We start from the raw sequence: 23,010 nt of genomic DNA, 5'->3' as shown, positions 1-23,010 counted from the left end.
CAATTCTATGATTAACTTCATCCTTCATAAATCCATCCGCCGACACATCAACTCCCAAGTATCTGAAAACGTTCACTTCTTCCATACTCCTCCTCCCCAATTTGATATCCAATTTTTCTTTATCTAAATCATTTGATACCCTCATCACCTTACTCTTTTCTATATTCACTTTCAACTTTCTACCTTTACACACACTCCCAAACTCATCCACTAACCTTAGCAATTTTTCTTTAGAATCTCCCATAAGCACAGTATCATCAGCAAAGAGCAACTGTGTCAATTCCCATTTTGTATTTGATTACCCATAATTTAATCCCACCCGTCTCCCGAACACCCTAGCATTTGCTTCTTTTACAACCCCATCCATAAATATATTAAACAACCATGGTGACATTACACATCCCTGTCTAAGACCTACTTTTACCGGGAGTAGTCTACCTCTCTTCTACACACCCTAACCTGAGCCTCACTATTCTCATAAAAACTCTTTACAGCATTTAGTAACTTACCAGCTATTCTATATACTTGCAACATCTGCCACATTGCTCCCCTATCCACTCTATCATATGCCTTTTCTAAATCCATTAATGCAATAAAAACTTCCCTACCTTTATCTAAATATTGTTCATATATATGCTTCAATGTAAACACTTGATCTACACATCCCCTACCTACTCTAAAACCTCCTTCCTCATCCACAATCCTACATTCTGTCTTACCTCTAATTCTTTCAATTATAACCCTACCGTACACTTTTCCTGGTATACTCAATAAACTTGTTCCTCTAATTTTTACAATCTCTTTTGTCCCCCTTCCCTTTATATAAAGGGACTGTACATGCTCTCCCCCAATCTCTAGGTACCTTCCCCTCTTTCATACATTTATTAAACAAAAATGCCAACCACTCCAACACTATAGCCCCGCCCCCCCCTGCTTTTAACATTTCTCTCATGATCCCGTCAGTTCCAGCTGCTTTACCCCCTTTCATTCTACGTAATGCCTCGTGCACCTCCCTCACACTCGCATCCTGTTCATCTTCACTCCTAGAAGATGGTATACAGTGAACCCCTGGTTCGCGAAGCCACCGGTAACCGATAAATCCGGTATCTGAAGCGTTATATCGCCAAAAAATTGCCCCGGTTCCCGTAACAAAACCTGGTGCGCGATGCGATTCGTACGAGACGTGTCCACATGTGGCCTGAACTTCCCCGTGTGTGCCAGTGTTTACAAACCAGCCAGTGTGCGCACATCTAAGGATACATTCGGTACATTCCATATTATCCATATTATCACTGTTTCTGGTGCTTGTTCCTGCAAAATAAGTCACCATGGGCCCCAAAAGTGGAGTGCGTGTGTCGGACCTGGCCAAGTTGTATAGTAAATCTCAATCAACCATCTCTACTATAGTGAGCAGGAAAACGGTAATCAAGGAAGCTGTTCTTGCCAAAGGTGCAACTGTGATTACAAAACAGTGATCGCAAGTGTTAGAAAATGTTGAGAGACTGTTACTGGTGTGGATAAATGAAAAACAGGTAGCTGGAGATAGCATCTCTCAAGCGATCATTTGTGAAAAGGCTAGGCAGTTGCATGAGGATTTAATTAGAAAAATGCCAGCAACTAGTGGTGATGTGAGTGAATTTAAGGCCAGCAAAGGTTGGTTTGAAAGATTTAAGAATCGTAGTGGCATACATAGTGTGATTAGGCCACAGAAGTCTAGTGACTCTCAAGCTGGTCCTAGTGGCATTAAAAGAAGAAGGGAAGTAACCCCGGAAAAGGACTTGCTACCTCAAGTCTTAATGGGGTGGGATTCCCCTTCTAAACATTAAAAACTTCGACACTCTCCCCTCCTCCCATCCCATCAATCATCACCAGATCTTCATTAAAGGTAAGTGTCAATTATTCTATTGTGTTTATTCTATTTTTATTATTGCTATTGTAATTATTCTATTGCATTAAACTTAATATTTCATGTGGTAAAAGTTTTTTTTTTTTTATACTTTTGGGTGTCTTGCACGGATTAATTTGATTTCCATTATTTCTTATTGGGATAATTGATTCACTTTCCGATAATTTTGCTTTACGATGAGCTCTCAGGAACGGATTGATGACGTGAACCTGGGGTCCACTGTACTTCCCTGTCCAGTGCATGAAATTACCGCCTCCCTTTCTTCGTCTACATTTAAAAGTTCCTCAAAATATTCTCGCCATCTACCAAAAGCCTCCCCCTCCCCATCTACTAACTCCCCTACTCTGTTTTTAACTGACAAATCCATTTGTTCCCTAGGCTTTCTTAACTTGTTTAACTCCAAAAATTTTTCTTATTTTCATTAAAATTTCTTGACAGTGCCTCTCCCACTATCATCTGCTCTCCTTTTGCACTCTCTCACCACTCTCTTCACCCTTCTTTTACTCTCCATATACTCTACTCTTCTTATAACACTTCTGCTTTGTAAAAACCTCTCATAAGCTAACTTTTTCTCTTTTATCAGAATGTTTACTTCATCATTCCACCAATCACTCCTCTTTTCTCCTGCACCCACCCTCCTATAACCACAAATTTCTCCCCCACATTCTAATACTGCATTTTTAAAACTATTCCACCCCTCTTCAACTCCCCCACTGTTCATACTTGCACCAGTCCACCTTTCTGCCAATAGTTGCTTATATCTCACCTGAACTTCTTCCTCCCTTAGTTTATGCACACTCACCTCCCTCTTACTTGTTGCCATTTTCCTCTTTTCCCACCTACCTCTTACTCTAACTGTAGCTACAGCTAAATAATGATCTGATATGTCAGTTGCCCCTCTATAAACGTGTACATCCTGGAGCCTACCCATCAACCTTTTATCCACCAATACATAATCTAACAAACTACTTTCATTACGTGCTATATCATACCTTGTATATTTATTTATCCTCTTCATCATAAAATATGTATTACTTATTACTATACCTCTTTCTACACATAGCTTAATTAAAGGCTCCCCATTTTCATTTACCCCTGGCACCCCAAATTTACCTACTACCCTCACACTTGGTTCAAAATTCCCCACGCATTCACTCAACATTTCCCAAAATCTCTCTCTCTCTCCTCTACACTTCTCTCTTCTCCAGGTGCATATACTCTTACTATAACCCACTTTTCACATCCAACCTTTATTTTACTCCACATAATCTTTGAATTAATACATTTATAGTCCCTCTTTTCCTGTCATAGCTTATCCTTCAACATTATTGCTACTCCTTCTTTAGCTCTAACTCTGTTTGAAACCCCTGTCCTAATCCCATTTATTTCTCTCCACTGAAACTCTCCTACCCCCTTCATCTTTGTTTCACTTAAAGCCAGGACATCCAACTTCTTCTCATTCATAACATCCACAATCATATCTTTCTTATCATTTGCACAACATCCACGTACTTTCAGACTTCTCACTTTGAAAATTTTCTTCTTATTCTTTTTAGTAATTATTACAGGAAAAGGGGTTACTAGCCCATTGTTACCGGTATTTTAGTTGACTTTTACAACACGCATGGCTTACGGAGGAAAGATTCTTATTATTATATTATTATGCAGAAAGTTTGGAGTGTGGAAATTAGAAGGTTTGGATTTAATAAAAGTATTAGTCAGAGAGCTGAAGAGGGGTTGTTGAGGTGGTTTGGTCATTTAGAGAGAATGGATTAAAGTAGAACGACTTGGAGAACGTATAAATCTTTAGGGAAAGGAAGGCGGGGTAGGGGTTGTCCTCGAAAAGGTTGGAGGCAGGGGGTAAAGGAGGTTTTGTGGGTGAGGGGCTTGGACTTCCAGCAAGTGTGTGTGTGTTAGATAGGAGTGAATGGAGACGAATGGTGTTTGGGACCTGACGAGCTATTGAAGTTTGAGCAGGGTAATATTTATTGAAGGGATTAAGGGAAACCGGTTATTTTTATATAGCCAGACTTGAGTACTGGAAATGGGAAGTACAATGCCTACACTTTAAAGGAGGGGTTTGGGATATTGGCAGTTTGGATGGATATGTTATATATCTTTATATATGCTTCTAAACTGTTGTATCTGGGTGCCTCTGCAAAAACAGGGATTATGTATGGTTGAGGTGAAAGTGTTGAATGATGGAAGTATTTTCTTTTTGGGTCACCCTGCCTCGGTGGGAGACGGTCGACTTGTTGAAAAAAAAAAAAAATCTGCTGCCTTGGCTTTATATGTTTTCACTGTTACACATAAACATGTCTGTCTAGCTTTCTGTCTGTCTGTCTAGCTCTCCGTCTGCCTGTGTGTGCGTGTCTTTCTGTCTGCTTGTGTCTCATCTCAGAGTTGCTCATGAATCAACTGGTATTACACATGATCATGTCTCCTTCATGAGCAATTAAAAGTGCATATTCCTTGCCAGTTGCCAGTCATAATTATTATGCATGATATATACAAGCACAGTATAGCACTTTGTCTGTATTTTTTTGGTTAGAGACAGCCAATCAGCCTACCTGCCAAACATGTATTACACAATCCAGAATTTTATTTTTACTTAGGGCATAGGTTATAAGACATTCACGGCAGGATGACACTACCAGTGGTACCAAAGTTGAAAGGGTGTTGCACATGGGTTATTATTGAGGTTTTTTATATTTCCGCTACCACTTATGGCCACATCTACCTCAATAACTAAACTCGGGGTGAACATCACTTTCCTCTTAAAAGGGGAGTGTTTATACAACATGACATTAGTGAATCCTTGGTGTTTGCAACGCTGTTTGCTCTAGCTGGCGCTGAATTGAACAGGTGCTCCCACAAGGTACTAAATGGTCCCAGATTTTTAATACTGCTCACACTAAGTGTTAAGACCCATTCTGTGCTGACCAGGCATCTCAGGACATAAAACTTAGATCTACGTTTGGAGCACTAGTGGTAAGAACGTAGATCTACGTTCTGGTATCCAGCCCCCGAAAATTAATATTGCTCTCAATGTCTAGTTTTTAAAATAAAAATATATTCTTCTGAAACGGTAGAGAATCTCCTGAAGATAACGCCGAAAAGTACAAAATTTAATGGGAAAACTTACAGAATTATACTGGTGCAAAGTTAGTGGTGTGGGCTTAATTTATGCATTGGCAATTTTGCTGAGTTTGAGTCCTATTTTAAGACAATTTCATTGCTCTGTTCAACAATATTCGTAGCTATTTCACTAGTATGTCCTCCATTTTATCAATTGAATACAAGAAATCACCCACTCAACTATTACTACTACCCTGTAAAGTGCACAGAAGTTGGTAATGTGCCAAATTTTACAAAAAATATCAATTTAAATTTTTTTTTATAACACCAACCATGTCCCATTTAGTAATTTATACAGAAAGGGTTACTAGGCCCTAGCTCCTGGCATTTCAGCCACCTCTTATGACTAGCATGGCTTATGGAGATAGGATTCTTCTCCATTTCTCTGAGGAGGAATTTAAAAATAGAATAAACAAATAATGTAGTCATTCTTTCTTCTTTCAACACACCGGCAGTATCCCACCGAGGCAGGGTGGCCCAAAAGGAAAAAGGAAAGTTTCTCTTTTTACATTTAGTAATATATACAGGAGAAGCAGTTACTAGCCCCTTGCTCCCGACATTTTAGTTGACTCTTACAACACGCATGGCTTACGGAGGACGAATTCTATTCCACTTCCCCATGGGGGTAAGAGGAAATAAACAAGAACAAGAACTAGAAGTAAAATAGAAGAAAACCCAAAGGGGTGTGTATATATATGCTTGTACATGTATGTGTAGTATGACCTAAGTGTAAGTAGAAGTAGTAAGACGTACCTGAAATCTTGCATGTTTATGAGACAGAAAAAGACACCAGCAATCCTACCATCGTGTAAAACAATTACAGGCTTCAGTTTTACACTCACCTGGCAGGACGGTAGTACCTCCCTGGGCGGTTGCTGTCTACCAATCTACTACCTAGTAATGTAGTCATTATTAGCACTAAAATATTCCTCTGTTCATTAATCATGCCCCCAGGCTTCTCCTGTATTACACTTGCCTTCCATTTTGAATTCATAATCACAATAGAAGATTTACTCCATTTCTATTTTATGGATGATAAAATATAATCAGGAATGATTGGTCATGGTTTATGGCATCCCAATAATCAAATCAGACTTAATAAAAGCCTGTAGAACAGACAGAGGAATGGGGTGTGGGGAGCATTACTTCTCAGGAAAATTGGCAAAAATTTAATATTTTTGCTACTTTGAGCTCAATTTCAGGCTATTTCTGGTCCTGAAACCAACCGAAATCTTCTCAGTTGCAGTAGTATGTCTTGCATTCTATCAAATGAATCCAGGAAACAGCCACTAAAACTATAAAACCTTCCTAGAAATCACCTCAAAGTCAATCTTTTAAACCATGGTAAGATTTTTACTTTTCCTGTCATGCAACATGTGCGGCAGTTTTCTTTTTTTTATATATATACAGTGGACTCTGTCAAGAAATGGCACTGTCAAGAAATTTTAATGAAAATAAGAAAAAATTTTGGAGTGAGTTAAACAAGTTAAGAAAGCCTAGGGAAAATATGGATTTGTCAGTTAAAAACAGAGTAGGGGAGTTAGTAGATGGGGAGATGGAGGTATTGGGTAGATGGCGAGAATATTTTGAGGAACTTTTAAATGTTAAGGAAGAAACAGAGGCAGTAATTTCATGCACTGGTCAGGGAGGTATACCATCTTTTAGGAGTGAAGAAGAGCAGAATGTAAGTGTGGGGGAGGTACGTGAGGCATTACGTAAAATGAAAGGGGGTAAAGCAGCTGGAACTGATGGGATCATGACAGAAATGTTAAAAGCAGGGGGGGATATAGTGTTGGAGTGGTTGGTACTTTTGTTTAATAAATGTATGAAAGAGGGGAAGGTACCTAGGGATTGGCAGAGAGCATGTATAGTCCCTTTATATAAAGGGAAAGGGGACAAAAGAGACTGTAAAAATTATAGAGGAATAAGCTTACTGAGTATACCAGGAAAAGTGTACGGTAGGGTTATAATTGAAAGAATTAGAGGTAAGACAGAATGTAGGATTGCGGATGAGCAAGGAGGTTTCAGAGTGGGTAGGGGATGTGTAGATCAGGTGTTTACATTGAAGCATATATGTGAACAGTATTTAGATAAAGATAGGGAAGTTTTTATTGCATTTATGGATTTAGAAAAGGCATATGATAGAGTGGATAGAGGAGCAATGTGGCAGATGTTGCAAGTATATGGAATAGGTGGTAAGTTATTAAATGCTGTAAAGAGTTTTTATGAGGATAGTGAGGCTCAGGTTAGGGTGTGTAGAAGAGAGGGAGACTACTTCCCGGTAAAAGTAGGTCTTAGACAGGGATGTGTAATGTCACCATGGTTGTTTAATATATTTATAGATGGGGTTGTAAAGGAAGTAAATGCTAGGGTGTTTGGGAGAGGGGTGGGATTAAATTATGGGGAATCAAATTCAAAATGGGAATTGACACAGTTACTTTTTGCTGATGATACTGTGCTTATGGGAGATTCTAAAGAAAAATTGCAAAGGTTAGTGGATGAGTTTGGGAATGTGTGTAAAGGTAGAAAGTTGAAAGTGAACATAGAAAAGAGTAAGGTGATGAGGGTGTCAAATGATTTAGATAAAGAAAAATTGGATATCAAATTGGGGAGGAGGAGTATGGAAGAAGTGAATGTTTTCAGATACTTGGGAGTTGACGTGTCGGCGGATGGATTTATGAAGGATGAGGTTAATCATAGAATTGATGAGGGAAAAAAGGTGAGTGGTGCGTTGAGGTATATGTGGAGTCAAAAAACGTTATCTATGGAGGCAAAGAAGGGAATGTATGAAAGTATTGTTACAAAAAACGCGATTCTAAAAGCTTAGAGATCTCCAGTGAATACTAGAAAGGACTGCCCTTCTAGCATCCAGCCTGTTACTGGGTTTTCGTAACAAGTAGTCAGTATCCTTGTCCAATTATCCATTAAATTCAGTATGGTTCAATAGTGCTTTAGGATTACAACTGGTAGGCTACTAACTAGAGAAGTTAAAATTTAATAAATTTATTAAGTAGTAAGTTGTCTAGAGGAATATTATCAAATTAAATTAATTACAGCAATCAAAATAAAATCAATCTCTCGAGTTCAATATTATTGTGCTGAAAGCACATATCACATTTATAATTCTTAAGTACCGTCAGGTACATTAACATTTAATAAGATATTACAAATATGTACAAGTATGTGTATGCGTATAAGTGCTCTTAAGTAGTTAGCTGTGTCTCAAGACTCGAATTAGACTTAAACAAGTGACTGACAAAGTCCTCAAATAAACTAACTTCTTGACCGACTGGCAACCCAAACAGTCTGCTTGAACAACAAAGAATGCTAAGCCCAATAGCAATGCAATATCAAGCGACTGCGACACAGAATCAGGAACTGGGAAATAATATAACGACACTAAGTAGGGACCATCAGCAGATCCTCCACAAAAGTTACAAAACTCCCATAATACTGAATCTTTGTTCAGCATAGGTAAAACTGTGACTGTGACAATACACAGGAACCAGTACAAAATTAGGTCAGAAGCTATAGCTAAGGACCTGAGATGTTCAGAGTGTCAATGTGACACACAACCTCAGTACAACGTCGAAAATCACTAAGTCTATACAATGTTCTGAGAACAAAGTTCTACAGAACTAACAAGAATAATGAGACAGACAATCTGTCCCACCACCAAGCGAGTCTCCAGCAGACTGAATACTTTACGAGAGGTGAGGACACCCCCCCCTCGATCACGTGATAGCTACGTGGACAACTGCAGCTCAGAAGCCGGCAGTATAACGAGCGACAAGCGATAATTACAGTAGTTTGACAATCAAGCCTAACTGAGCACATTTTATATACATCCTAACACCATAAGCTAAATAACAATATAATAGTCAAATAATAATATAAAGTCATACATTTACGATTTAGCTATTATCGCAAATATAAGCAATATAAAATTAAATGAAAAGGTAATATACATTATATATACATAATAATCATTGTAACCCATTCAGGGGTTGCAACACCCCCCCCAACACGACAGAGGGTCGCACTAGGAGTTGCATGAATGTCTTTCACATTATTTCTGGTTACTCATATCAATATTATCAATATCAATATTAACGAGTCTCTCTTGTGCCAAGCACCTCTACAATTTCACAGCGTCCGTCACTAGGATATGTCTCTAGTTCTAGGGCAGTACACAGTATCGTATCTCTGTATACTCGTGGTTATGTACATCAGTGTAGAGACAGGATAGCGCTGACAAGGAGGGCACGTTGAGGCTCGATCATAGTAGAGGAGACTGCATTCCACTCTTAAGTAGTGGTGGTGGAATGCTAGGCAGTATGAACATCTGAGTATGAAACAGCTTAAGGTGTGTAGTGAGGGGGGGGGGTCTGCGACAGGACAGTGTTGCGTCACGCAGTACATCACCCGCACCACACTACTCGCTCAACACTCAGCTTGTCTCCTCCTTACACATTACTGTGAATATATAAATATAATAATTAGACATGACATGAGTATATATAGTTAATATGGGCTGGAGGGATTAAGTTACTTTACTGAATTTGACATAGCAAGTAACAAAAGGTATTTGGGCATAAAATTACGTTAATTTAATGTAATTGATAATTATTAAGGACGAGACAGAGCGTCAGCAATTACATTACAATGACCACTTATGTGTTTTATACTAATAGAATAAGGTTGGATTCTGAGGGCCCACCTCATGATCCTAGCATTTTTACTCTTCATAGTATTTATATAAGTGAGTGGATTGTGGTCAGAAAAAACGTTAATTTTAAATGGGGAAGTGCCCAAATACACGTCAAAATGTTCCAAGGACACCACAAGAGCTAGAGCCTCTTTCTCAATAGTGGCATAATTTTTCTGGTGTCGTTTAAGCTTAGATGAATAGTAACATATAGGATGGAGAATGTCAGTGGATGTTGACTGTTGGAGCAGTACAGCACCCACTGCATAACAACTCGCATCTATATGTAAAAAAAAGGGAAGATTGAAATTAGGACTCTTCAACACAGGAGCAGAGGATAGCAAGCGCTTCAACCTTTTGAACGAGTCTGAACAATCTCTAGTCCAGGTGAACTGAACTTTGCTACTAGTAAGCTCAGTGAGAGGAGCGGCAATCTGAGAAAAGTTTGGACAGAACCTGCGATAATATCCTGCCATACCCAGGAATCTCTGTACTCCTTTCCTATCCTGTGGCACTGGAAATTCAGAAATTGCACGAACCTTAGCCTCAATAGGAGCAACCTCACCTTGGCCGATACAAAAGCCTAGATAGGTAATCTTGGCTTGACCAAAACTACATTTAGCTAAGTTAACAGTGAAGTTGTAGTGCGCCAGTCTCTCAAACAATGCTCTGAGACGCGTCAAGTGCTGTTCCCACTCGTCACTGTACACCACTAAGTCGTCAAGGTAGGCTTCTACTCCTTCTAAGTTGTGGGTCAACTCGTTCATTATACGTTGGAATGAAGAAGCCGCGTTACATAGGCCGAAGGGGGTGACGAGGTAGTTAAACAATCCATCTTGAACAGTAAAAGCAGATATTTCTTGAGCACGTTCAGTAAGCGGGACTTGATAATAGCCTCGTAAGAGATCTAAACGGCTGACAAACTGGGCTCCTGACACACGGTCAATAAGGTCGTCAATGCGAGGTAGAGGATAACCATCAGGCAAGGTGACAGAGTTCACTTTCCTGTAATCAGTGCACATCCTGAAACTACCGTCAGGTTTAGGCACTAAAATACAGGGAGATGCCCATGGACTTTTACTGCGCTCAATAAGTCCGTGAGATAACAGAAAATCAACTTCTTCTCTTAATGCTTTATGCTTTGTTGGACTCATCCTATATGGTGATTGCTTAATGGGTGATGCTCCCTGTACATCAACGTCATGTACACCCAGAGTACAACGTTTAGGAACATCACCGAACAATTCAGGGAAATTCAAAATCATGTTTTTAATATCACCAGCTTTAACAATCCCAAGGTTACTAAGAAAATCGTCTAGTGACTGTAGAGTCACAGAATTTTCTAAACGCACCTCTATACCTCTAGAGATGTCAGGTAGACTGACGTTTTCTTCCTCTGTCCTAGGAAGAATAGAAGTAGTAGGTAGAGGACTAGCGTAGTATGCCTTAAGCTGGTTAACATGGTACACATGATTAGATTTCTTTTTCCCAGGCGTACGTACCAAATAATTTACGTCGCTAAGCTTTTTCACTACTTCCAGGGGACCATCATACCTGGCTTGTAGAGCATGACCTGGTACTAATTTCCGAGCCATCACCTTATCTCCTGCTTTAAAAGAACGAGAGACAGCACGCTTGTCATAATGCTGCTTCATTCTAGCTTGGGCTGAAACTAGGTTTTTCAAAGCTAGCTCTCTAGCGGCTGTCAGATGTTGCTGCATTAATGAAGGTGAAGTACTCAATGATGGATTTGATTTTCCTGTCCACACGTCTTTTAACACTGCGAGAGGACCACGCACTTGGTGTCCGAATATTAGTTCAAACGGACTAAACCCGAGACTTTCTTGCTCACTTTCTCTCATAGCGAACAGAAGAAAAGGTATACCCTCATCCCAGTCTCTAGAAAAATGTTCACAATAAGCTCTCATCATGGACTTCAGTGTCTGATGAAATCTCTCTAGAGCCCCTTGTGACTGTGGATGATAACTGGTTGAAAGTACAGACTTTATTCCTAGGTGGGATAATGCTTCTCGAAAGATCTTAGAAGTGAAATTAGATCCCTGATCTGATTGTATCTCTCGTGGCAATCCAACCTGGGAGAAAAATTTCATCAGCGCTCTCACAATAGCACGAGCATTAATTTTTCTCATAGGAATAGCTTCGGGATAGCGTGTTGCAGCGTCCATAATAGTAAATAAGTATTGGTTTCCTAGTTTGGTTCTAGGCAAAGGACCAACACAATCAATAATAAGACGTGAGAATGGTTCACCATGCACGGTGATAGGAATGAGAGGCGCAGGTGGAGGTGTGTGCGCTGGCTTGCCTGTCACTTGACACACGTGGCAATGTCGCACATGATCAGCTACTGTTTCCTTCATCTTTGGCCAAGTAAAATGTTTTGCCAGTTTACCGAGTGTCTTCTTGACACCCAAATGTCCTCCTATGGGACTATTGTGAGCAAAATCAATGGCTTGTTCACGAAATGTAACTGGTAACACTACGAGATTCTTGACTGTGGTGGAAACACTATCAGCTGACAACTTAGATGTATTTTTCTCCATCAGTACACCATTACTATAATAGTAACAATTATCGAGATCCTTTGCTTCACTCTCAGTAACTGCTATATCTCTCAGTCTTTCCAGTGACTGATCAACAAACTGATCCTTGATTAAATCATCATGAGTAAGAAATTTAACGTCAGTTGTGTCCTGACTAGGTTGATGACTGGGGGGAGTCAGTGTTAATGATCCTGGGCGCAGAGCGTCACTAAACAACATATTCAAGCCCAAATCATCGTCATCCACTAACTCAACAGGAGACAAGGATGGTTGTTGAATCTTTGACATAGCTCTAGTAATTGCGCTGAGAGGAAATAAAATAGGTTTCTCTCTACAAGCTTCAATGGCATAATTATCATCAGTGGTATTATCAATCACAAGTGGTTCCTTACATATACCAGCATGAAGGATATCGTTCCCTATCAACAAGTCCACTGACCTGATGGGAAATACACCACTGGATATACCCACTGAAATATAACCAGTATAATAGCTTGTTTCAATGTATACTTTGTGCAGAGGCACTTTTATAACAGCCCCTCCATAGGCTTCTAACAATACATCTATCTTGCAATAGGTATCGTCAGTTATGGGCAGTACATCTTCTCATAATAACGTGAGATAACTGCCAGTGTCTCTGAAAGAAATTATCTCAGTTAGATGTGATTCGTCAAATCCTACTTTATCTCTCGAAAAGTAAGGACTCATCGCTGAACGAATCTTTTCGTCAGATACACTTTCTGACGCTAGTCATCTATCCTGAGTAACATTATCTAAAACAGTAGGATAAGAGGAATTGCTAGGCTTTTGGTGCCTTTGTTGCTCGGAAGAGGATACGACTTGTGTGGGGGCGCCAGCCACACGACTGTTTCTCGTATCTCTTTCTAACTTATAGCAATACTCTCTAGTATGTCCTTTACTGTTACAAAATGTGTCCTGTGATATCTCAGTCTGTTGTCTTCCCAGACGAACATTTTCTCTTTGGAAATCTTCTTCGTTCAATCTCCTCTGTGCCTCAATTTGTGCAGTCTGCAACATAATGAGGCGTTCAAACTTCTCAAACTGTTCCTGAGAGATAGGACCAGTGGGTAATGGAGGAGTAGGGAAATTAACATGGTCTGGACGGTCCTTAGGTCGGACACTTGGTCCAGCCGTCTCTAGAGAGTCTAGATCTGGTCTAGGATACGTAAATACAGGTGTAGCATACACTGTACTAGTATTAGGCTGTCATCCAACCAGCTACACTCTGTGCTATAGTGTCAGTGAGGCGGGAAGGTGTGAGCGAGAACTGAGCTACACTAGGCTCAGCCACTAGGCTCACTTCTGCTCTAGTTGCTCTTTCTTCATCAAATAGAGTCATACTTCCTAATTGTGACACTAGGCTTTCTGAATCTGAATCATAATCAGACATCTTTGTATGAGCAGGAAACAATATATCTTTAATTAATGCTCTGACAGTTTCAGCGGTGTAATTCCTGTTATACGTCACACCGAGATACTTGGCTACTTGCCAACACATCTGAAGTTTTAATGTACTTAACTCAGACAAAGTCAGAGTATCAATTAACTGTTTCACTTTGGCATACATCACGAAAATAATTGTACTACGAGAGAGTGATCATGGGAAACTATAATCCTAATAGGAATTTTAGTGTTGGTTGTCTTAGAGCTAGAACTCATAAACAGTATTTCCATCTCCTTGGATCAAGAGACTCAGTCAGGTACATACATCCACCTGGTATGTTGTACAAGACTAAACTCAAAGTCTTCAGATTAGGAAAGTACTCAAAGTGTTTGATCATAGATTCACTAGTATGTCAAACTGGACAATTTCTCCAACACCTTGGATCAAGAGCATCCCGGACAGGCCCCCATTTGTTACAAAAAACGCGATTCTAAAAGCTTAGAGATCTCCAGTGAATACTAGAAAGGACTGCCCTTCTAGCATCCAGCCTGTTACTGGGTTTTCGTAACAAGTAGTCAGTATCCTTGTCCAATTATCCATTAAATTCAGTATGGTTCAATAGTGCTTTAGGATTACAACTGGTAGGCTACTAACTAGAGAAGTTAAAATTTAATAAATTTATTAAGTAGTAAGTTGTCTAGAGGAATATTATCAAATTAAATTAATTACAGCAATCAAAATAAAATCAATCTCTCGAGTTCAATATTATTGTGCTGAAAGCACATATCACATTTATAATTCTTAAGTACCGTCAGGTACATTAACATTTAATAAGATATTACAAATATGTACAAGTATGTGTATGCGTATAAGTGCTCTTAAGTAGTTAGCTGTGTCTCAAGACTCGAATTAGACTTAAACAAGTGACTGACAAAGTCCTCAAATAAACTAACTTCTTGACCGACTGGCAACCCAAACAGTCTGCTTGAACAACAAAGAATGCTAAGCCCAATAGCAATGCAATATCAAGCGACTGCGACACAGAATCAGGAACTGGGAAATAATATAACGACACTAAGTAGGGACCATCAGCAGATCCTCCACAAAAGTTACAAAACTCCCATAATACTGAATCTTTGTTCAGCATAGGTAAAACTGTGACTGTGACAATACACAGGAACCAGTACAAAATTAGGTCAGAAGCTATAGCTAAGGACCTGAGATGTTCAGAGTGTCAATGTGACACACAACCTCAGTACAACGTCGAAAATCACTAAGTCTATACAATGTTCTTAGAACAAAGTTCTACAGAACTAACAAGAATAATGAGACAGACAATCTGTCCCACCACCAAGCGAGTCTCCAGCAGACTGAATACTTTACGAGAGGTGAGGACACCCCCCCCTCGATCACGTGATAGCTACGTGGACAACTGCAGCTCAGAAGCCGGCAGTATAACGAGCGACAAGCGATAATTACAGTAGTTTGACAATCAAGCCTAACTGAGCACATTTTATATACATCCTAACAACATAAGCTAAATAACAATATAATAGTCAAATAATAATATAAAGTCATACATTTACGATTTAGCTATTATCGCAAATATAAGCAATATAAAATTAAATGAAAAGGTAATATACATTATATATACATAATAATCATTGTAACCCATTCAGGGGTTGCAACAGTATAGTAGTACCAACACTCTTATATGGGTGTGAAGCTTGGGTGGTAAATGCAGCAGCGAGGAGACGGTTGGAGGCAGTGGAGATGTCCTGTTTAAGGGCAATGTGTGGTGTAAATATTATGCAGAAAATTCGGAGTGTGGAAATTAGGAGAAGGTGTGGAGTTAATAAAAGTATTAGTCAGAGGGCAGAAGAGGGGTTGTTGAGGTGGTTTGGTCATTTAGAGAGACTTGATCAAAGTAGAATGACATGGAAACCATATAAATCTATAGGGGAAGGAAGGCGGGGTAGGGGTCGTCCTCGAAAGGGTTGGAGAGAGGGGGTAAAGGAGGTTTTGTGGGTAAGGGGCTTGGACTTCCAGCAAGCGTGCGTGAGCGTGTTAGATAGGAGTGAATGGAGACGAATGGTACTTGGGACCTGACGATCTGTTGGAGTGTGAGCAGGGTAATATTTAGTGAAGGGATTCAGGGAAACCGGTTATTTTCATATAGTCGGACTTGAGTCGTGGAAATGGGAAGTACAATGCCTGCACTTTAAAGGAGGGGTTTGGGATATTGGCAGTTTGGAGGGATATGTTGTGTATCTTTATATGTGTATGCTTCTAGACTGTTGTATTCTGAGCACCTCTGCAAAAACAGTGATAATGTGCGAGTGTGGTGAAAGTGTTGAATGATGATGAAAGTATTTTCTTTTTGGGGATTTTCTTTCTTTTTTGGGTCACCCTGCCTCGGTGGGAGACGGCCGACTTGTTGAAAAAAAAAAAAAAAAAACAGTGGACTCTCACTCTGTAGACCCATTCTCTCATATTTGTTGCAAAATTTAGCACTTACAGCTTATCTGATTCAGCTGAGCTTATAATGTTGAACTAAGTGACAGACCCTGGCCTCCATGACATAGTTCTGTGTGATAGCCAATGAAAAGGTTAACAAGAAGCATATTTAAAGCCCTTCTTAAACATGTCTGGCAATGTAATGACTGGGCATCATCAGTAAATATTCAAACTGCTCAAGTATCACTTGTGCAAGAATGGGTTGCACACAAATGTCAATCTTGTTCTCTATTTTATGTGATATTTTGCAGCAACTATCGAAAGCCTCTGTATCAGTAGAGGTTTAAGTTAGGTAAAAAAAAAAATTATAGTAGTATTTTATTTCACTTTTAATTAAAATTCAATGTTGGGGATTAGTGAGACTAAAGCAAATGAGAAATGAATAAAATACTTATTTCCTGGGTACATTAATATAGGAAAAGAGACATGAATATAATATCTTTATGGATGCAGTGGACCCCCGGATTTTGTAATTAATCCATTCCAGAGTGACTTGACTAAACCCGAATCTGATGATTTCTGAATTAATTTTCCCCATAAGAAATAATGTAAATCCAATTAATCCATTCCAGACACCCGAAAGTATTAACAAAAATTATTTTTTTATAGATTAAATACAGATTTACATACAGAAAAGAATGAGAAACTAAGTATAAAACAATTATATCACACTTAACTTTATTGAAGACTCTTGTTGGTGTATGGAAGATGGGAGGAGAGGAGAGGGTTCGGATGATGTTCCTCCATAAATGTTTGCACCTCACTCCACTTTGCACAGATGTCCTTAATCTTTGAAGAAGGCACCTTCTTCCCTCTCTCCTCCTCTTCTTTCAACATACCAGCCATATCCCACTGAGGTGGGGTGGCCCAAAAGAAAAAACAAAAGTTTCTGCTTTTAAATTTAGTAATATATACAGGAGAAGGGGTTATTAGCCCCTTGCTCCTGGCATTTTAGTCAACTCTTATGGCACGCATGGCTTACGGAGGAAGAATTCTGTTCCACTTCCCCATGGAGTCTCTCTCTCCTCATATGAAGCAGTTTCCTCAGCTGGTGTACATAAGAACACAAGAAAGCAGGAACACTGCAGCAGGCCTGTTGGCCCATACTAGGCAGGTCCTTCACAAACCCTCCCACTATCAGAATATTTGTCCAACACAATTTTCAATGCTACCCAAGCATTAAGCTTTGATAATTCTCACTCATGTGCAAGTCCCACTCAAATCAATTAATGTGTGGGGGGGGGGGGAAGTACCCTGTGTAGTGTGGGGGTAAGTGCCCTGGCTGGTGTGTGTGGGGAAGTACTCTGACTGGTGTGCTCTTTCTTGAATTCTATCATGTTTATCACCTTCTTTACCAAAGGTCTGGCACTAGGAGCTTTCTTTTGGCCCATGGTGGCTTATTTAGCAGTTTCAAGCACTAAAAAGAATGGAATAATACAAAATGTATCATATGAACGTATGGGATTGTCCTCACTGGCTGGTAAACAATAGCACACTGGCTGTAAATGGTGTGTCAGCGCACGTACACATTCAAGATGAATGACTATTACCAAGTTCAGTGATGATCACTGAGCCAATATTTTGATGAAAAAACGTTACTTATTCTGAATATTACGAAATCCGACGACTACGTAATCCAGGAGTTCACTGTACTGTGAAATTTAGAGGAGAGGGAGTATCTGTGTACTGCCAAGTTGAAAGTGGCAGCAGGTGTAAGGAGATCTGATCATATGTCTCCTCAATTGTGTATGGACAAGCCTTGTTATATCTGCTTCCCCTGTTCATCTAACAAGTAAATAAGGATCTGGGTGTTAGTAATTTGTTGTGGGTTACATCCTTGTTGAGAAGACTGAGAACCCCAACAGAAAGAAGCCATACTTTTGCTTTCTCAGGTTAATTTGGGTTATTAACCATCCTGGCTAATACTCCAAAGAAAGACTTGAGAAATCAACGAAAGCTTAACAGAAATATTTTTTGGTAAGGTAGGGAGTATGCATTTAAAGTACAGATTTGTGCTTGCTCATAGTAGAAAGAATCTCTCTACCCTGGAAGGTAAGTTTGTCATGTTTGTTTTATTTGAGAGAGTAGCAAGATGCAGAGTCTAATGTATTCTCTCCAGTTAGCCAGCATCTAAACAGAGCACTTGCACTGTGGAGTACTGTAATAAATATTGTATATAAACTTTTTACCCTTTTTCATGCCTTCCTCATTATTGTATATAAAAGTGACACAAGAGGCTTACAATACCAGAATTTGAAAAATACACTTAGAGGGTTACAAGGCTGAAGCTGCACAAGTCGATACCAAGTGACAAATACAGGGTTACCACACTTGTGAAGGATGTTGCTGGGCTTGCCTGAGCACTTTTTTTTTTCTTGGGTACAGTATATTAAGAAAAATGTGCAGGGATACAACTTTTTGCATATTTCCTGGTTAAAAAAGAGAATGTTGATTTATGGCTGTTAATATATGGAAGGTACTAGCAACCAAAAAATAATGTGACACTGCAAAATTAACATTGCTTTCATTGCTCTTTCTTTTTTAAATTATTAACCTGGAGGTGCCATTATCTTTGTGCAACTATACGAGAATCATTTTAGTTTTTTCTTCAAACTTACTGGTTGTTTTTGTGGTACAGTTTAACCCTTTGACTATCGTGGCCGTATATATATATGTCTTACGAGGTACCGTGTTTGACGTATATATACTCATAAATTCTAGCGGCTTCAAATCAAGCAGGAGAATGCTGGTAGGCCCACATGTGAGAGAATGGGTCTGTGTGGTCAGTGTGCACCATATAAAAAAAAATCCTGGAGCTCGCAGTGCATAATGAGAAAAAAAAAACTCCGACCGTTTTTTTTTAAATTAAAATGCCGACTTTGTGGTCTATTTTCATATAGTATTTATGGTTGTATTCTCGTTTTCTTGGTCTCATTTGATAGAATGGAAAACATATTATAGAAATAGAGGTGATTTTGATTGATTTTTCTATAAAAAGAACCTAGAAATGGAGCTCAAAGTAGTGGAAATGTTTGATTTTTGCCAATGTTCAAAAGTAAACAAATGATGCCATTGTTCAATAAATGTCCAAGTAGCCATTCTAATATGCAGTCATTGATGTTATTTATACAGTTATTACAGTATTGCAGTAGTCTGCATAATAGTAAGTCTTCTATTTTTTGTTTGAATAAAAATTAAAAATAGAAAGCAAGAGTAATATCAGAGGGGCCTGGAGACATGACTGATGAGCAAAGAAAATGTTATTTTAGAGCCAGGAATGTCTGCATTGTTCATTCTGGACCTTATTTTGAAATTGTCATATTTTTTAGTTTTTGTGAAATTGGCCAAATTGCAAATTTCTGACCACATTATTAGGTAGTTGAAATAATTAAATGGGCAGTTTCTTATACTCAATCGATAGAAAAAACGGAGTTCTAAAGAAATAGCTATGAGTTTGGGCGACTGGAACAATGGAATTAGCCGAAAATAGGGCTCAAAATGGGCGAAATCGCCAATTTGTAAACAGCGCCGAGGTCGCTAACTTCGCGAGAGCATAATTCCGTCAGTTTTCCATCAAATTTAGTTTTTTTTTGGTGTCATTACAACCGGGAAAAGATTCTCTATCATTTCATAAGAAAAAATAATTTTTTTTTTTTAAACTTTGCGACACCAGGAGACACCTCAGGATTGGGTGTTGCGACAGTCAGAGGGTTAAAATATCGTAATAGGATATTGCCTCATTTGTAATGAGAACAAATTTTTCAGAATTTAACTGGAAGGTAATGAAATTATTATATATTAATAATTATTATTATTATTATTATTACAGTATTTTCGTTTATTATTATCTGATGCCTTGCTTCCTGTGGGACACACTGTTTTAGTTCAGTAGATAGATATTAATATGTGAACATGCCATACATTTTATACACAACCTGCACATAGAAAAGCGCATGAAAACGTTTTGGTCCATCTTGGACCATTTATAAATCACAATGGACCGAAATGTCATTATAAACTTTCTAATGTACAGGTTATTTGTGTATTGTTCCAGTAAGGGTATTGTGCCTTTTGTTCTTCATTCATTTTATGATGATAATCATGAAACATCAAAATAGTACTAGACATGTAGGACAATTTAAACATTGGAGGCAATCTAGATATAATGACTGTAACAGCTATATTGAAAAATGTCCACTAGGAAGATGCTTTAGTATAAAAACATTGGGTAAATCTTCTCCAGACAATATTAAATTTTGTAATAATGTTCGTAGAATTACCATCAGTTTATTAGGTAACAGGACACAGGTGCAACTAATGTGACATTTTATTGTGGCAATGTTTCATTCTCCAGGAGCTTTGGTAGGCATGACAAAGCTCCTGGAGAGCGATACATTGCCACAATAAAATGTTGTACGAATAGCACTTGTGTCCTTTACCAAATATTAAATTTTCATTTAAATTTTTGCCAATTAACCATAAAGAAGGTAAGCTTATAGTACAAGAATGAAACTTAGGAGCATGCTCATGATTTAAAGTCAAGCACTCTTAGTATGTCTTGCTTAGTCACTGCGTTTGCAATATACAGGGCAGATTTTTATCAACAAATCCACAGCGTCCTGTGTAGCCTTTAATATAGCCACATTTGCTCACAGCACGACATTGTTTGATAATTGATTATGACCACATTTGAAAATAGCTGCCAAGGCTAACACAGGATTTTCAGAATGATTCAATTTTTAAATGTCCTCCATATTGTCTAGTATTAAAATTTTGTTTCATGCTTTTGTCTTAAAATGCACCATGCTTTCACTTATCTACTGGGCTATTGGAAAGCATATTCATATTAAATCTTAAAAAAAAGAATAAAAAAAATTCAATGGCAATCTCTGTAACTGGTATATCAAACATTGTAGTTATTCTTAAAGCATGAACTGTGCGTGTTTGTTTAGGTGTAATACTAAATAGTGTAAGTTACCCCTTTGTGCTAAGGCATGTACACCATTATTCATTAAACTTAAGCAGATTTATTCAAATATAGACCTTGATGGAAGTGGAATGGTAAAATGAGGAGTTAATGAGTGGGAAGGCTGTTGAGAATGGTTGGAATCTTACCAAGATTTAAATAGGAAAAACAAACTGCAAAATTAGTATAGATACATAGAAATCTCAGAACAGGTGGGGGCTCAGACCCATGTCAGGTGGGACCTAAAACTCACTGGCCTTCAAGTTTTTGACTTGCCTACCATAGGGTCAAGACCCACCTGTTCTGTGATTTGTTCACAATTTTGTGGGTACATAAAAATATTTGGAAAAGTATAATTGAAAAAGGAATTAGAGTACGAAAAGGTTTAGAATGCATTGCAAATGTGTTCTTAGAAATTTACTAATAGTTGTATTATATATTAGTATACAGTAGACCCTCATATTACACAGATTTATTTGGTACGTTTTGGTTATTACTCTATTGAAAATTTGCGGCATAATTTCATACAACACTTTGTAAAATTAACATAGTTCGGTTTGAGGGAGTGGAAAAAATTTGGAGTGTCGCCTGTGGGATATTTCCCTAGCTCAGGCTACCACCTGGCTGTGGGTGAGACCATTGTCTCTGCAGGGCTGCACAGGGCTTTGAGGCAGCAAAGGATCACCTCACCTTGTTCCTTTGCAGTAATGCGTCAAGTGATTTCAAGTGTAAGCCCATGGTTATTTACCACTTTAAGAATCCTCATGCTTTGAAAGGTGTATATAAAAACACCTTACCAGTAATTTGGAGGTCAAATCAATCAGCATGGATGACAAGAGGAAATATTTATTGACCAGTTTAAACATCACTTTATTCCTGAAGTCAAGTTTTACCTGCACAGCAAGAACCTTGCATTCGAGACTCTTCATTCTTGATAGTTCCCGTACTCATCCACAAGCTTGACTGGATAGACCCCACATGTAAAAGTTGTATTTTTACGTCCAGATACAATATCTTAATACAACCAGTGGACCGGAGAGTTATAAAGTCATTCAAGTGTAATTACACAAGAAAAGTGATGAAAAAACTAGTTGCATCAGCGGACTCTGACTTCAATCAAGCAGTACCAAGCTTCTGGAATAATGTATAATGTACTGCTGGGTACAAGAAGCTAGAGATCCATTAAAGAATTTATGCACACTCCAATACGACCATTGACTTTAGTACCAGAACCTTGACCATCCACTTCTGCCGACAACCAACAACCATCCACCTCAGCCCAGTAGGGCCACACCTTGCATCTCCACTCTCTTCACAATCACTGACGTACACCAGCAACCACAGTTTAAGGTAAATAATAATATTTCTGTTGCATTTGTAGTCTTAAGCAACAAAAACAACATTATCATTTTCATTTTTGTAAGATCTGGATGTCGAAGAAAAATTTATTTGGCTTTTGGGGGGTCCCAGGAACGCAACCCTATCTCTCCCCCTAAATTCTTCAGTTTATATAACACGGATTTATTTAACTGCATTTTCAGGAATGAAAATATCGTGTAATTTGAGGGTCTGCTGTATATAATAACTGTAGGTTAGATATAAGGAACTGCTGATCATTATATAGAGTAAAATACCATGTAGATGCAAACTTTTAATGAGGCATTGTTTTTTTTTTTTCCATGTATTCGAGACTTGAAAGCTTTAACAAGAACTGAATGTCTAAATGAGGTTCATAATCGAGCAGTGTTCTCATCTATTAATTGTGGGGTTCTTCTGTTTTATGATAGAGAAAAATGTTTTAAATCAGTA

General features: G+C 38.6%; 1 protein-coding gene across 6 annotated transcripts in view; it reads left to right on the top strand.

The window, feature by feature from the left end:
* Positions 1 to 23,010, top strand: part of LOC128702366 (transcription elongation regulator 1) — a 219,576-nt gene that overhangs the window by 172,859 nt on the left and 23,707 nt on the right. The gene's annotated exons all lie outside the window — the stretch shown is intronic.

Source organism: Cherax quadricarinatus, chromosome 80 (genome assembly GCF_038502225.1).
Source record: "Cherax quadricarinatus isolate ZL_2023a chromosome 80, ASM3850222v1, whole genome shotgun sequence".
Classification (NCBI taxonomy): domain Eukaryota; kingdom Metazoa; phylum Arthropoda; class Malacostraca; order Decapoda; family Parastacidae; genus Cherax; species Cherax quadricarinatus.
Note: the sequence above shows the minus strand (reverse complement) of the source record. Positions and strands in the feature narration are given on the sequence as shown.